Source organism: Kryptolebias marmoratus, linkage group LG11 (assembly GCF_001649575.2).
Source record: "Kryptolebias marmoratus isolate JLee-2015 linkage group LG11, ASM164957v2, whole genome shotgun sequence".
NCBI classification, from domain to species: Eukaryota; Metazoa; Chordata; class Actinopteri; order Cyprinodontiformes; family Rivulidae; genus Kryptolebias; species Kryptolebias marmoratus.
Genome location: NC_051440.1, coordinates 8,651,808 through 8,669,136, shown reverse-complemented (window position 1 = coordinate 8,669,136; position 17,329 = coordinate 8,651,808). Strand labels below are relative to the sequence as shown.

General features: G+C 40.5%; 1 protein-coding gene across 1 annotated transcript in view; it reads left to right on the top strand.

Annotated features, from left to right (window-relative positions):
- Positions 1 to 233: 233 nt before the first annotated feature.
- si:dkey-82f1.1 (DENN domain-containing protein 2A) overlaps positions 234 to 17,329 on the top strand; it is a 37,137-nt gene continuing 20,041 nt past the window's right edge. The window contains exon 1 of the mRNA XM_017434253.3: positions 234 to 644. The gene's annotated coding sequence lies outside the window, so the exon portion shown is untranslated. The remainder of the gene's footprint in view (positions 645 to 17,329) is intronic.

Sequence of the window (17,329 nt, the reverse complement as noted above, 5' to 3'; positions counted from 1 at the left end):
CCCTGTCCTTACTGAGCAGGACACTCGGTTTCCCCGGCAACTAGTTTTGTTCAACAGTGGAGGGGGTGGAGAGGGGGTGGGGGGTTAAGTGGGTGGGAGGGGGTGATGGAAAATGGAGAGGGAGGAGAGAGAAAAGGAAGGAGGAAGGGCAGAGGGGAAGAGAGGGGGCGGGTGGCTTGAGGAAAGGAGGGGTGGGATAAGTTTGAGAGGAGGGGAGAGAGAAAGAGGAATCAGTGTCACTGAGAGAGAGAGGGAAGGAGAGAGCAGAGGGTTTGAGAGTGAAGAAGGAGTTTTAACCTCCAGGCTGGACGGGGAGGAAGGGATTCCTGACTCTGTTCCTTTTCCCAACTTGTTGCCCTCTCAGAGCTTGGATGGTTGTGTGTGTGTGTGTGTGTGTGTGTGTGTGTGTGTGTTTGTTTTTTTTCTATTGAGAGATTCAGGCAGCAGGAGCTATGTGAAGTGAGAGCAGTCTGAGGCAGGGGCAGGGGGTGCACAAACGGAGGAAGAGGGGGGTCGGAAAGACTACTTTGTTTGAAGGAAAAGACTGAGCCATGCAAGTGGATGCTGTCTTCTGCAGGATCAGGTTTCACAAAATGAAAAACCACACTGGGAGCACTTCATCAGGGCTCAACCAGCTCAGACAGGTACGGTCATTTCAAAGATCCGCACGATGTTGTGGGTTTTCTCTAACACCCCCCCCCCCACAAGAAAGAATCAAAATCAGACTGATCCATTGAACCAAGGAGGCTTGCAGCTGAAAGGCTTTTATGTTGTTTGAAATCATTTTCACACATCCAAGTAGTAGATTTTCTGCATTCCTAAAGTAAATACTTGTGCCTGACCTTCATTGTTTCAGGTTTGTGCTCATCTACAGGTCTGTGCTTCGTTCACGGCAGAGGTCAGAGTTTGTTTGAATCTGTTTTATTCAGCGCTGTTTTGCTTTGGCTCCGGTTCAGAGTTAACTGAGTGCTGCAGCAACTTTCTGAACCCAGTGTTCCTCCTCTGCTCCTCTTTGAGCCGCCTGTGCACACATGTGACCACACGAGCACACTCGGAGGCTGTCATGGTGCTTCACTAAAACCCATCACATTCCCAACTGGCTCGTAGCAGAGGGCAGCAGGGTAAAAGAGAGGGGATGATGAGTGAGATGAGCGTTCTTCACCGTGAACAAAAGCACCTCTTCATGCTTCGCCTGTGTTGTTAAAAGGGTAGGGGGGAGGAGTTCAGCTCCAGGTGGCCACCAAAAGTCAACTTTTTACGAAGACCAAACATCTCTGATAGTACACTTGTTTTTTTATGTCTTTACATTTCAGATCCTCAAACTTATAGTAACACAATGCTGGAGCTTTTGATAGAACCAGAATAGTGTTTAGATTCAGTATAAGACCACAAAATCAAAGTTTTAAGCTTTGCTTTTATCTAAGACATGATATATCATGTCTCTCGCCGACAGCAGTTGTAGTCTTTCTCTTTTCTTCCTTCAAATACATAAACTGGACAATGTGCTGATCAGCAGCTTTCAGAGGGAATCTCATTAAATAGAAGAATGAATAACTTTATCATGCTGGTCCTTCCTTTGGGATTAATGGGAAACAGCTGTAAAAAGCACAGAATTGATGCATCGATAGGCAAATCGTTGAAAACGTAGCGCGGTCAGAGTGGTGAATCGTGGACTGAGAGCAACTTATAAAAAAGTTGATATACCCCAAGAACATAAAGTAGTTTACTGAGGCTGTGTGTAGAGGCGTCATTGTAAATAAAATGGTTCAAATTACTCCCCAGAATGTGGCGACCAGGCCTAATTAGATTGTATTTCTCATCTTTTAAAAGATTCATACAAGTTGAGTTCTTTTTGTTGATATTTCAACGCTTGCTAAACCTTCTTTCTTTCCTATTTCTTGGTATTGTTGATTTCAAAATGAGTTTATTTTGTATGTGTGTGTCGTTCAGTAGCTTTTACCTAATTTTGAGGTACAACACAATAAGCAAATAAATGCCAAGTTTGTCTCAGTTGCTCAAAGAGACCTGAAGTGATGTTGTGTCAGATAGTAATAAGTAGTTTGTGTCTTATCAGCTGTGACATCAGTCATGAAGCATCCAGGCTAGGCTAACAGCCAGCTAAACCCCTACACTTCTGCGTGACGCAGTTTGTTTGGTTTGTTGGTGTTGTCTCAGTCAAACAGTGTCCATGTTACTACGTGCATATCAGTCTCCTGAGGCTGCTGATTGATCTACACGCCTGGTCACTACAGTCTGTGGTTTGGTTGATCTAAAAAGTTTACTCAGCTCTTGGCGAACTAATACAATCAACAGCCTTGGGGAACTGATATCCACATAGTTACACAGAGGTTGCTAATTTAGTGTTCTTTCACACCAGTATGACATTTTTGAGAAACAGTTGTTTAATAAGCCTGAAAAACAACATAAAATTGGTCACAATTTGGCTAACCGTAAGCCTAGTGGTTGATAACTATTTTATAGAACATTGCTTCAAAAATCACCTGACTATCCCTTTAATTCTCCTACCTACTGTAGGTAAAAACTGCATTTCAAGCCTTGTCGTGTGGATGTTTGGCATAGAGCTTGTTTAGTGACATCATCAAGACTCTTTATTTCCCCATGATGGATGGCAATTTTCTGTATTTCGTACATCGACGTGCATTTGACATAACAAAATCACCCCACGGCACTAGAAGTTGAGTTCCAAAGTTTGAGTCCGGACTTTGAGTCACCGGAGCACAGCTTGCCATCAAACCTTGTTAAGTTTTTTAAAGCTGAACACCAAGACCTCACACGTTAGGATGGAAGCAGTCAGGGACGCACAGAGGCGCATTCGGTGGGTAGCCAGGCCCAGACTAGAGTCTGATTTAGCCAGTGAGGTGATCTGCATCAAAAGACTCAATCAGTCATCAGAAAGGAGACCAAGAGACAAGTTCTCTAAGTGATGTGAAGGCTCTCCTTGCACAGATGTCCCCAGGAGAGCGATAGATGAGAAAGTGAGCTGCTAGGAACCCGAAACTGTGCCACAAACCTTGTTACTGCTCAGAAGTCTTCTAGTCAAGTTTTATCATCTTCCTGGAGCTCCACCGGGGCCCTGGCTGATCTCTGCAGAGCCAGTCCGAGGACCTCACTAAACCAGTCAGTCAGTAGAAACCACAAACCTGCCTCACATTGTTCTCCTTTATTTGCTGCCACTCGTTTTCATTTTAGGATGGGTTTTCTTTCTGTTTTTAAAAAAAAAAACAACGGAACATCCCCGTGACAGTTTGTACACATTGCCGAGCATGAGCAAACTATTTAAATGGTTTTAGGAAAAACAAATCGGTTTTTTTTTCGGCTGGAATCACACGACATCACATTAAACTAACAAAGGAAGCTCGCCATACGACATGGGAGATAAACATAATCACGTGATCCTTTGACGTAAGCTGAACAGGCTCTATTACAAACAGTCCTCTTCAGTGCCTCAGGTTTTCATCAGTACTTGGGCCCACTGAGCAACATCCATCACATCAGAACGTTTGACTTGTTGCATTTCTTCTTTGTCGCGGCGAGTTTCTGTACGCTCACGTAGAGACAGATGAACAACTCAAGCCTGGGAGTTTTACTGAGCACAAATTAAAATTCCTCAGCTCCTCTAATCCTCTGTTTCTGTCTGGTGCTGCCTTCTGTTTACTTAACTGGGTAAGGTTGAGAGTTTTCTAAATTGCTGACTTTGGAGAAGGTTTATAGGGTTGGAGACAAAGAGACAGGGGACAGTCTGTCTGCTAGTCTGCAAGATTGGGTTGATTGGGCTGCTATCTGGTCCTCTGAATCCACTCTTTGTTTATGTGTGTTAAACTAAGTGTTATCACACACACTGCTCTGGCTGACTGGGTCAGGTATTTACACTCTGAGTCAGGGTCAAAGGCTAACTTACTGCAGGAGGGCTTTGAAAGATAATATACCCTGTAGTGGAAAGTTATGGATGTCAGATTTTATGTTCATCACTCTTGATGTCTGCACTTTTTGAGTCCCTGTGATCCGTTTTACTCCCAGCCTCACAATCTTTTTTTGTTTATAATTACATTTTTCCTGGTTTTACTTCATTTACTCACTTTTTTTTCTGATCGTCACATAACGCTGGTGGCTCTCTGGTCCCTACGTTATAACTCATGGTTTTTTGGGGAAAAAAATGAAAACTACACACTTTGACTTTTTAACAGATGTCCCACACAAGGTCTTGGATTTGTTTCGTGGAGGAGGGGGACCAAATGTTGTATCTTAAAGGTGAAAAAAAATTACAAACAGCAGATGTTCTGAATCATGTCGTTTTAGGCAACATAATCATTTGTTTTTACTTATTTATCTTTTTTGGAAGCAAGAGTTATCCTGACTAATTTGTATGGTTCTCCTGAAAATTTGTTGAGAAAAGAAGACCTCACATTAAAGCAGGGGTGGCCAGTCCTGGTTGAATATCTCATTGTTGGTTTTTTTTCTTAATGTGCAAATAGCCACAGCAGCAACTAGCTGTAGCACATCTGGTGGTTTAATTACCTCTTCATGTTCTGCAGAAGCCTGCTAATCACCCATTGATTCAAATCAGGTGTGTTGGAGCAGAGAAACAAGTAAAACATGCAGGATAGGACCAGGATTGCCCACCCCTGCATTAAAGAAACAGTTCAGTTAATTTGATGTGGTTCTGAGGAAAGGTTATAAGTTAATATCTTACCTGTTGTAAATAGCGCCTGAGCAGTCCAAGACCAAAGTGGTTTGCTGCTGTCTTGAAACACTTCCAGTCTTAAAAATGTCGTAGCTGTTTAAGCAAATGCTATTTTAAAACCTTTTACACCACCATCAGGGTTACATTACATAATTATCTCAGCAGAAAAATGACGATGTTCCTGTCAGAAGTGCTCCAGGCTGCACCAGATCTGCTACAGCTAGTTGCTGCTGTGGCTATTTGCACATTAAGAAAAAACAACAACAATGAAATATTCGTGCAAGCTAAATTTAAATTAACTGTGATGTAAAGCTTAGCTAGAAAAAATGCTTTTTCTGCAAACTACACTGTGAATATCGAGAGTTCAATGACTTTGATAATTTTTTCTGAAGAAACTGAAACTGAGTTCCTAAAGCTAAAAGAAGCAGAACATTAGCTATAAGTTGATTGGAGCAAAAATGCTGGCTAAACTGCAAACCATAAACTAAAACCTAAAAGTAGCCAGAAAAGTTAAATATAATTAAATGTAGCAAAGAGACAGCTGAAAACTAAAAGTATCAAGATACTAGCTTAAAGCTAGAAGTTGCAGAATTGTGGCTAAAATGGGAAAGCATCAAAAGGCCAACTAAAAGCTAAAAGTAACAAAATGGTAGCTAAAGATGTAAAGTATCATAAAAAGACATAAGTAGTGCAGAAATGCCGAAGCAAACCTTCGAAAAGAACTGCATCTTCTGATGTATGACTGGATAAAATAAAGCATATACAAGTTGTTAGACTGTGAAACACATACAGACAAAATCAAAACAAAACAGGAAAACAATAGTGTGAATGCTGAATCAGAAACAGCATTGGGTGTCAAAAAAACTATTTACAACAAGTAAGATATTAGTTCACAACCTTTCCACATTACTTCAATTTAAAGATCTGAACTGTCACTTTAACACTACTGTAAAAAATTATAGATAGCTTTAGAATAATGAATTTTATTATGTGCACATTTTGTTTATTGTAAAACCTTTTTCCTGTATCAAGTAGGAGTTGGTATCTGCGTTGGTTCTTATACTGTAAACATGTGTGTATTTTTCACTCCCGCCCTCCCCCCCTGCCCGAACGCTCTAATAGGAATTAACTTTTGACAGGCACTCTGCAGGGCAGCCTGCTGCTCAAAGACCCCACCAGGCCTGCAGTCCCGGAGCTGCTGTTGTTACCACAGAGATATGCTCTAAAAGAATGTGTCCTGTGGTTATCGTCCATGAAGTCTTCTAGTTTCCAAAATTTAGGTTGTGTGTGTGTGTGTGACAGTGTTAGGCCATGGATTTTGTCATGATCAAAAATATCCCCAACCCCCCTCTCCACAAGCACTCCTGGGTAATGCATTCCATCTTATACACCCGTAACCCTTTTTTTGAGAGTCAAATTAACACACACACGCAGAGACCCCACCACACACACACACATGCTAGCATGCATGAATAATGTATACCATCACACTGGATACTGGAGTAATTTCTCCATTGGGCAGCTGGCCATATATATATATTTTTTTTATATAGGCATACACCCTCAGCCCTAACACATACACACACACACACATGCACATACTCCTCATCCTTCCTGTCGCTTACAAGCTGTTGCTCAGTCTGCTATTTTCACTTTGTCCGAGTTGTGTTAAAGAGAAACTTGACCATGACTTGAGGTGAAATGATCGCTTGGATTCTCAGAAGATTCCACCAATATTCAACTCCATCTGCTCCTCTATTGTTTAGGTGTATCTAATAATAGTTATCCAACAACACTCAGAGTTTTTGAAACAAAAGATAATCACTGGAAGACTGAAGCCGTTTGGTGTCGATGTTCATCCAGGATATTTGTCAGCTCATTAAATTACCCATAACATTAATTATTATCGCCTATTAACAGTTATTAACATTATTTCTTTAAAATAATATTTTCAGTCCTTTTCTGCTTGGAGGATACAATTGTTAACCAAATTTTGTTAACAAATTCTTTCTCTTTTAACTTTTTTTTTTTATCAGACTTTTGTGCAATGTTGCTTCGTTGCCTTATCTCTGTAACAAAATTACTTTAAAATGTTTTAACTAGATACGATTTTGAGAAATGCTTGGGCAGATTATGGTATTATTCTTTTTAAAATGTCATGCAGTACTTATTTGCAGTTGCTCACAGATCTGCTTCTGTCATTGTCCATCTTTCTGCTTCTGAAGTTTGGATGTCTTTGTGTGACACGGGTGTAATTTACAAAATGGGCACAAAACTGAGGGAACATGTTTCCAGAAGCTTTATTTAAATGTTTTTCAGCAGCTGGCTTTAGAAAAGCTTGTACCGATGAGAACAGATGCAAAGGCATTTGTCCATTTTTTTCTGATTCAGTTGACAGGCTCTTAAATCATCCTCTTTATTTTAAATCTCAGTGTTTTTAATAGGCATTTGTTTCTGTGCACTATTGTTTGCCTGCCACTGTCTGATGTCTCCTGTGGGGATGTCGCTACGTAATTTAAAGCATTTGTAATTATCATGATGACTCAGTAATCCATGTGGTTTTAACTTTAAGTTGTTGATTTTTTTTTTTTTATTCAAACTGAACTTTTAATTCAACATAAATATCACTTAATAAATAATACGCATGTACCTTGACCTCATGTTTAGTTTGCTGTAGAATCTTATTTTCTAAAGAAACAAACATCAAGTGTGTAACATCATAACAGAGCTTTTCTTATTAAAAAAATAGATTTTTACATTCTCTTGTTAAATATCTAATTTTCTTTCTATTGTTATATGGATCCATCGTGATGAAGGAGCTCACTGCACCCAAAGACCTCACCCAGACCCTGCAAAGACCTTCCAAGTTCTGGTTGTTTTTTTTATGTTGTAGCAAGGTTGACACCCAGTGTGAAAAGGGCCTCAGGTACCAGACCTATGACAAAACAACACCAGTTAGTTTCACCAATCACCGCTTATCTTTCTGCCATTGCCCGCCGCCAAAGTGGTTCATAAGATATTTTGCTAATAGACAGACAAAGCTGAGTCCAACAGTTTCAGATCTAAACACAGGTAGATGTAGAAAGATGTAATAAAAGGAAAAAAATGTCCCATCTGCTTGCGCTTGAATAGCATGGCTTCACCCAGTTTGCCTGAACATGCACACGTCTGCAGTCAGAAGTCTTTGGTTGATCTGATGAGTTGATAACCATCAGATCAACCAAAATATCTCAAAATGACTGAGTTGTTTTTATCAGTTGTTGAAAAAATTATGACCGATAATCCTCTGTCACATGGTATCGCGAGATCTTGCATGATCATTAGAATTTAAAGCAGATGCTGGTGGTGACTCTTATCTACTACCACACCAAGTTTTAGCTCAATATCTGTAAAGTTGACTGAGTTATAGATCATTTTTGTGTTTGTTAAGGTCAGTTGGCTGTGGCGGCCATCTTGAATGGGGTTAACTCCAAAAGGCAATCAGTTGTAGATGTACATGAAGTAATTATTTTCTTAGAGTTTCATCAAAAATAGTTCACATTATTGCTTGTCTTTCACCTTTCGGTGATAAGTAGAGGTGTTTAAAGGAAGGAATTTTAATTTGATCATCAGTGCTTTCAGTTCGATTATATACAGTATCAACATTTTTTAACATCAGCTTGTGCTTGAATAGCATGGCTTCACCCAGTTTGCCTGAACATGCACATGTCTGCAGTCAGAAGACTTTGGTTGATCTGATGAGCTGATAACCATCAGATCAACCAAAATAGCTCGATGGCTCAGAGCCTTGGTGTAGCTTCTCAGTTTTATTGACAGGCCTGGCGATCTCCTTCAAATATACACACCAATCTGCATGGAGAGTTCTTATGTGGCTTCGCAGCTTGTTGATTTAAGCCAAGATTGCCTTTTCTGCATAAAATGGACAAAGGTTCCAGAGTGTGTGTAATATTTACAGATGAAAGTCTACAAAATACATTTTCTGTCTTCTCTTACCCCCTGCCTTTCTTTACTTTTCTCTGTCCCTCTCCTCTCTCGCAGTCGTGACTGAGAATGAGAAGAATGTTGTTTACCTGTCACTTTAAGGATCAATTAAAACAACACCATGTCTGGCAGTTGATCCGAGCTCAGCAACATAATGAGCAGATGCCGCAGACACCCTGCAGACACAGGGGAGCTTTAATTACATCAAATTATATCTAAACACTGTCTTGTTTAAGATCTAGAGCAGAGAAAGTACTGGGTTTCTTTTTGTAGGTGTGTATATGACGTGTTTTTATGTGACTCTGGGATCCCGTATTTAGTTTTTCATAAATAACTTTTGTAGTCATTTTATTGCTCAGCTGATAAAATTAAACAGAGATAATGGCAAAAAAAAAAAAAAGAAGTTCTGCAATAATTTACTTCACGCTTTTATTTTAAATGAAGCTCAACATACCACTTAGTTGTTTTTTGATTTCAATTCGGTGGCAGTCTTGGACCAGGATCACAGTTCTCAGTTAAGGGGTGTGTGGAGGTCGAAAGAGTCATCTCTGACTCTAGAGTTTACACTCCGGAAGAGCACTTTCCCAAGCTCTCGCCTTGTTTGGCTCCCCCGGGGACCGGCGGGTGAATTATGAAAATATGTCTCTGTGCAGGCATGCAGAGGAGCAGGGATGGGGACAGAGAAACCCTGGTGGGAATTCTCAAGAGGATCCCTTAAAATATAAAACGGTGGGGGTTGGGGTGGGGTTGGGGAGGAATACGGGAAAGACAGGCAGGGAAGAAGATTCTTGACGTCGGAGCTCTGCTCAGTTGCTGTGGCTTGGAGGAGAAATGTGATCTGTTGCCCACGTACCCGTAAGAGTCCACATACTGCTGTGTTTCAGAGAAAAAAAGTTTCAAAATGCCAGAGTATGTAAAATCACAGCATATTTTCTGATGAACAAGCAGCTAATTGTTTCCTTCCCCTGGTTAATAATAGTGTTTAAGACATGCCATGCCTGTATGTTTACATGCTTTGAGAAACATTACAATTAAAAGCCTAGCGTTTCTTAAGGGAATGCATATTGCCTGCCACCTTTCATGCTAGAGTTTAAGATCATTTGACAAAAATGACTGAGTCGTTTTTATGAAATTCTTCTCACATGGTATTGCGAGATTTTGCATGATCATTAGCATTTGACGTATGTGCTGGTGGTGACTCTTATCTACTACCACACCAAGTTTTAGCTCAATATCTGTAAAGTTGACTAAGTTATAGATCGTTTTTGTGTTTGTTAAGGTCAGTTGGCTATGGCAGCCATCTTGAATGGGGTTAACTCCAAAAGGTAATCAGTTGTAGATGTACGTCCAGTAATTCCTTTTTGAGTTTCATCAAAATTAGTTCACATTATTCTTTGCCTTTTACTTTTTGGTGATAAGTGTGGATGTTTAAAAAAAAGAAAAATTGATCATCAGTGCTTTCAGTTTGATTATATTCAGTATCAACATTTTTTAAAAGTTTCCTCCACTACAGAGTGTGCTTTTTACCTCGATATCAGATTTTATGGCAACACAGCATCATGTTATGAGAAAATCCTAGCTCTGGTGCTTGAGTTTAGTCTTGTGGTGGAGCTTCTTATCTGACAAACAACAGTTGTGGCAGATATGATGTCTTTGAGTAAAGTAAAAGATAGTGTGTGTTCCTGTTGTGCAACTAAACTCTCACGAATTAGATCACTGATTGTTGTGTAAACCTAAAAATGTACAAATGATTCTTTTTGTCTGCTTGCATCATTCACCCTTAGGTTCTACACAGCCTTAAGGTTAAAAAAATGCAGATTAGCAAGGCTTTTAGAAACAAAAGAATATTTGGTGTTAGATGGGGCTGAAGTGGTGTTTTAGCTACAAAGGCACCAAATGTGGATGTCTGGATTTGACACAGTTGGTGTTAGATGTAGGCCAGAGTGAGAGCGGATTACTAACGTGGACCTTGGAATGAGTTGGCGAGGCGCCTTGGTCTGTGGAGCCAGCAGAGTAATTAGGAGCAGACTGTGGAGGAATCAGGAGCTCTACTGACGGACGCTCTCTTTCTGTTTGGAGAAGGAGCTGTCAGGTCCGTGAGCAGCAGATGCTCCACCTCTGCAAGAGCGAGAAAAAGGACACGCTCCCCCAGATGGAAGGAAATGAGATTTGTTTTTCTCTGCCTCTGGTACAGATTGATCCTTCTCATCATTGTATTTTCTTTTTCCCCTCTTTCTTCTAAATCTTTTGTTAGGCACTTGATTAGCACTGTTACTCCGCAGCCAGAAGGTTGCAGGATCACTGCCTGGCTGCAGCAGCATTCCTGTGTGGAGCTCATGTGTTCTTCCCGTCCATCTGGGTTTTCACCAGGTTCTCTGGTTTCCTCCCACGGTCCAAAAAACATGCACATTAGGCCAACTGATGTCATTAAAAGCCCCGCACTCCTTGAAGGAATTAATAACACCCACCACCTTTTACGCTAGAGCTTTAAACTAAGGTTTTATGTTGAGACATGAAGGAGTTGTAGGTGTTTTGGGAAAAACCTGCAAGATGTTGCACATGTGGATGACTCTCAGCTACTACCACATCAAACCTTGCCTCAAAATCAGTAAATTTGACAAAGCCATTGCTGTCTATTGAACAGGATTTCCTCCAAATGGTAGTAGATGTACATCCAGTGATTACTTTCTGGGAGTTTCATCAACATTCATCCTGATGTCGATGAGATGTTTTGCTAACAAGACCGCCAAACGAACACACGCTTACAGAAAAACATCTCTAGATCAATTAGTTTCTTTATTACCTAATTTACCACCAGCTCAGTTAACAGAACTCCACTCGAAAAGATCTGAATTATTGTTTTAAAAGTCATTTTCTGACTTTCAACAAGCCCAACTTATTAAACGTTCTCCATCCAGATGTATATTTTTAGGTTTTATCCCATATTAAGTCGTCAGTGCATTGTTATCATGCGACTTGCCCCATCTGTAATCAGTCAAATTCGGAACTGAGGCCGCAAGCTCCACGGAAAAGGAAATTTTTTTTTTATTTAAAGTCTTGGGTTAAACTTTAAGGAGCAGCCATTTGTAAAGTGGTGACAGGTGAAGTGAGTAAAAAGGACTCTGACAAGGATTTTGCTGAGTGTGTCCAGAGCCTTCCTTCTGCTTGCTGACCTTCTGACCTTGCATTTGTTATGATCGCATTTATCAGGAAAAATCTCAAGGTCGTCAGCCCTTTGCAGAGATGACACAGAGGTAGATAAACAGGTATGCTTTCACTCAAACTTGTGTTTGTTTTGTTTTTGTTTTTAAGGATCAGCTGCTAATCCAAAATCTATGTCTTTGAACTATAAAACCAGAGTGTCCCCTTTCATAGGGCTTTTATAGGCTTCAAGACAGTTCTGAGAAATGGTCGCAAAGACCAGCCCGTCTGTACACTGCCTCTGGCCGTTCATAAATCACCAAAGGATTCGGCCACATCCTGTACAGACGTGAGCTTTCAGAAATGAAGCAAGCATCACAGAACCAAAAAAAAGTTGCTGTGTGTCATAATCAGTCTTCCCTCACGAATAAATCTGTTTGTTGTTGTTTAATCCCACGACAGGGTGGTTGCATAGGTGAAATATCATCACTTTATCACATTATTGAGCTGCAAAGCCAGCTCACCTTTTCACATGTCGATTGTTTCGGCTCTGTTATCACAGCACAAAGGCTCATCGGTGATAGGTTGGCTTCATACCTCTTCGCCGCCTTGGTCCATTCAGAAATCCCACCGAGGCGATCGGAAGGCGTCGGAGTCAAGATTTGAGGTGTTTTGTAAAAGAGCCTTTGGTTTATGAACTAGTATTTTCAGCAGATGTATGTGGTAGAGCAGACTGCGGACCTCAGGCTGTAGGAGTCTCTGATGGAAACAATAACCACAACAACAAACAATGCTGCATCTTTGGGATCAGAAACACAACAATGGATACTTGTGTTATATTTAGAGTTGCTTGATAAGCAAAAAAAAAAAAAAAAAGGGGTGGGTGAATTAATTGTTTGTGGGATGCCCCTTCAGTTCCTGTGACTTACCCAGTTTCAATGCTGTCTCACAGTGGGGGGGTCTCACTTTGACTCTTTCAAGCTTGTCTGAATAGTTCAGTCTTTGTTTCGTCTGACCATAAAACCTTTCTCCAGAAGGCTTGCCCATGTAGGAAGCTGCAAATTTTAGATGAGCTTAGAGGCATCACTTTTGGATCAGGAGTTTCTTTCTTGGTTGTCACCCTCTCAATCCATGGCGATGTAAAACTGACTTCAGCTGGTTTTCATGGCAGACTTGAGTCTCTGTGGTTCCTGTGTTGTTCGTGAACATTTCAATCAATTTCCTTTCATCTGAGAGCGACAGTGGATTATTGGTCAGTCCAATAAGTGTTGTCAAACTAATCATTTTAATTCTAGAAAGAGGAAACTACCTACAGCAGTCGGTCATGATCACCAATGAGAAGTTAAAAGGCCTTGACCGTGGCAATTTAAAAGACAACCTAGAACCTCCAGCGCCATTTAATAAAACTTAAATGATTGTATGTATAAGTTTGATCCAGTTTGAATTAGAGAAAATCCACAATAGTTTCAAACTTATGCATGAAATTCGTGTGTTTAAAAAGTCACTGAGGTTTGTGATTTAAATGTTCCAACCTGATTAAACACAATTCATTCACGACCACGATGAGTGTACTGTATGCAAACCTTTGACCACAACTGCATGTGTGTCAGCAACACGCACGAGAAGATTCCTGCACGCTCACGGAGTTGGCCCGCTTGGCACAAATCCAAGGCCTCACTGTGAAATCAGCTTGGGAAAGCAGAGGGGGCCCTGAGCAAGACGCAGAGACAAAAAACACTCCGAAGGAGACTGTAAAGCAACGATAAAACGTCATTCTTTATTGGCCTCGATCCTCTCCTCTTCCTTTTCTGTGACATTTTTCCCTGAACACCAAATCTTTCTTTCCTACTTCTCCTGGAGCCAGGTTGCAAGTTTTCCAAAGACTACAGAGTCACATGCAGCACAGCTTGTGAAATCAGACCTGATGCATTACGGTTGACATTTTAGATGTTATAACCTTACTGGAAATTATTCCGATTGGTTGTATAAAACCAATCTGTGCTCCAAAACCGCAGAGAATAGGAGTGTAGTTTAGCTAAAGCAAAAGAGAAGCAAAGAATTAACCATCAGCCCTTCTTATCCTTCACTCTTTTCCTCTCTATTAACATGCTCCCCTCACAACTTTATAACTGATTCTGAAAGAGAAAGAGTGAAAAGGGAAAATAAAAAAAAAAGGTGGAGGATGGGATGGAAGGAACAGCCAAGTTGGCCTCTCCAGAAGAAGCTGGCTAAGTCTGCAGCAGTGTGTTAAATTGATTGCAGACAAAACTTTGGCTTCTAACTCTTCTGAGCCACATTTTCTTCGGGGATTGGGTCTTCAGCATGCCTAGATGCAGAAATAAATAAATAAGAACATTGATCCACTTTAATATAGCCTACATTTTGAGCTATTGCGTTCTTAGTTTAACTTAAAACCCACATCTTAAGTGGATTAAAGATTTTTTGGTTGCTTTCTGTAGTTAGAAAAAAAAAAAATCTCCAACACCCCCTTTAACTGCGAACTGCAGTGACTCTGTCCTTTTTAGGTGTTTTTCTGGAAATGACAAAAAGAAAAGAAAGCAGTTTATGGGAGAACAAGCAAGAGATGAGGATGATGTAATAGTGTTAGCTGTTCCTGCAGGGCTGCACGGGGGGGGGGAACTTTATGAGAAGCAGCTGGAGGGGAGAGGCAGAAAGGCCGGCCTCGAGAGCGCAGTAACACCAGGCAGCCCACAGCGTGCTGCTGACAGCATCCAAACACTCTGATAAAAACTCAATCTGAAACACTGACAGCACCACCTGCAAGCAGTGTGAGAAAACTGATTCCTGTCCGGCAGCAAAGCTCTGCGACGCTGTCAACAAACATCGATGTTTGGGAATCTTTTAGCTGATGCTTCAACAAAATTTGGAGCATTAAAGCAATAACTCAGCTCTTTTGAGGTGAGGTTCTGTGGAAAGGTTATAAGCAATAATATCTGTTGTAGATAGCTCTTTGGCTATCTACAACAGATGGCTAGTCTGGGCGGGACTAACACCAGTGGATTGGTAAAAAATAACTCCAAAGTTAGACATTTCATAGTGATACATGAAAACACTATTTTATGAACTTTTACACTGCCTTCTATTTTACATTGCATCGTAATTTACATGTTTTATGCCTAGTTGCAAGCACGAATATGAACAGCAGTAGCTAGCTGTAGCACTTCTAGTGCAGCATAGAGCATCCTCTTAAGGAAGGAATATTCTGCCAGAAGAATTGTAAAGATTTATAAAGTAACATCTGCTTGAACTGTTAAAAGGTTTGTGAAACTGGAGTTTGTCCAATCAAAAGCATCTATCCATCCATTCATTTTCTTTACTCGCTTCTTTTTTCCGGGTCGCGGGGAGCTGGTGCCTCCAGCAGTCACTGTGCGATCGGCGGGGGGGACACCCTGGACATGTCTTCAGTCCATCACAGGGACACATAGAGAGAAACAAAACAAGCAACCATTATTAGCAACCACAATTTAGAGTTACCAGTGAACCTAACACGCGTGTTTTTGGTCTGTGGGAGGAATCCGGAGTGCCAGGAAAAAACCCACACATGTGGAGCTACTGTATGACATCATCTTGTTTAATAGGTTGCATTTTGGCCGTCTTCACAAAAACACAAGGGTAAAGTTTGAACTTTTTTTTTTTTCCCTCTGGGACCCATTTTTTTAAAAATATACCATTTTGGGGCCTCTAAAAAGCTGTTTCCATGCGGATGCAAGAATGAAACAATATATATTTTTTATTTTATTTTTTGCATATTCTTAAAACATCATTCTTGTGTGGCCCCTAAGATGGCAGCAACCCATTTAACACTGGCCCAGCTCTAGCTGTTGGCTCATCTCAGGAGCACTGATATGCTTTCCACCTGTTAGAAATTTACAGTTCCTGCTCAAATGCTGCACATAACCATCGTTAATTTTCATTCCCCATTTTCTACGTCTTTTAAAGGTTTAGAAGGTGCAAACGTGGTCCATAACTGTGACACTTTTAAAAAATGTTAACATAAATTAGTGGGGTGTACATAGGTGGGCATTAAATGCAGATTGCTGTCATCTTTATTACTCTTGCTTGTGTCATACTTCTATGGAAGGCCTGAAAGGCAAGAGAAAGTGTTGTTGTGGTGCTAGAACCAGCATGTTCATAAAAATGAACACTTTGCCTCAGTCCATTTGAAATGAGCTTTGGCCAAGAGAAGATGTCAGTGTTTCTGGATGGTGTTCACTTATGGCTTCTTCTTTGAATAATAGAGCTTTAAGTAGCATTTGTGGAAGGCATGGCAAACTGTGTTTACAGACAATGATTTGTGGAAGTGTTGCTGAGCCCATGCTGTGATGTTTATAACAGAATAAGGCCTGTTTTTGATGCAGTGACCCCTAAGGGCCAGAAGATCATAAACATCAAATTTAGACTTTTAGCCTTGTCTTTTGTCTGCAGATTTCTCCAAATTCTTGAAAACATTTGATGACATTATGTAGATGGTTGCATATTCAAAGTCTGAGAGATATTGAGAGATTCCGCTTCTCTAAAATGCTCATTTACCCATTCTTCTTATTGACCTGTTGCCATTTAACCTAATTAATTGCAAAATGTTCCTCCAACTGTTTCTTATTCATACATTTCGTTACCTTGTCCCAACTTTTCTGAGATGTCTTGTTACCATAAAATTAAAAAAAAAAATCTTATTATTTTGAAAGCAATGGTACAATTCATTAGTTTAAACATTTGATATGTTTATCATGTTCCACTGGGAATAAAATATGTTTCTTGAGATTTGCAAAGCATTGCATTTTGTTATTATTTACATTTTACACAATGTCCCAACTTTCTCAGAATTGGTCATTTGGATTCCAAATTACACCCAGCACTCACCCACCCCACTGCAGACTAACAATACCGCCTCCGTTTTCCTCTGCTGCAATGCGTCCGGCCTGTCACACCTCACAGGACTATCTGAGGGGTGGGGGGTGGGGCAGGTAGGGGTCTTAAGGTCACAGTTTCCCATGATGTTTTTATTGGCCTCAGCAGATGGCTTCCCTCAGCCTCTGCAATGTCATGAAGCCACCTTGCTCTGGAGGTCAGTTTTAACAATTGTTGCTAATAGTTGCAGGAGACAAAAGCCTTTTCTGTGTTTAAAAATGAGTTCCCTTAGTAACCGAACACTGAAACACAAGTAATGCTGTCAAATTTAATCCTTTTACAAGATGTGAACACACAATCGATTGTCAGGTTTAATCTCGACTTGTGCAAAAAATACCAAATTACCTTTAAAGGAATTTAAATCTCTACTGATATACCCAAGAAATGAAGTGGGACAGCTTAACAACCTGCACTGTTTATGCAATGCAACAGTATACTTCTGTTAATCTTTGCAATATCTACTTTCCTCTTTAGCTTTGACAGGCTCTGTCTCTCCACACTCATCACTCGTCTGTAACACTCATCTTTCCTCTCTACCTCAGATGTGCTCAATTCAAGAGGCTGACTCAGAGGGGG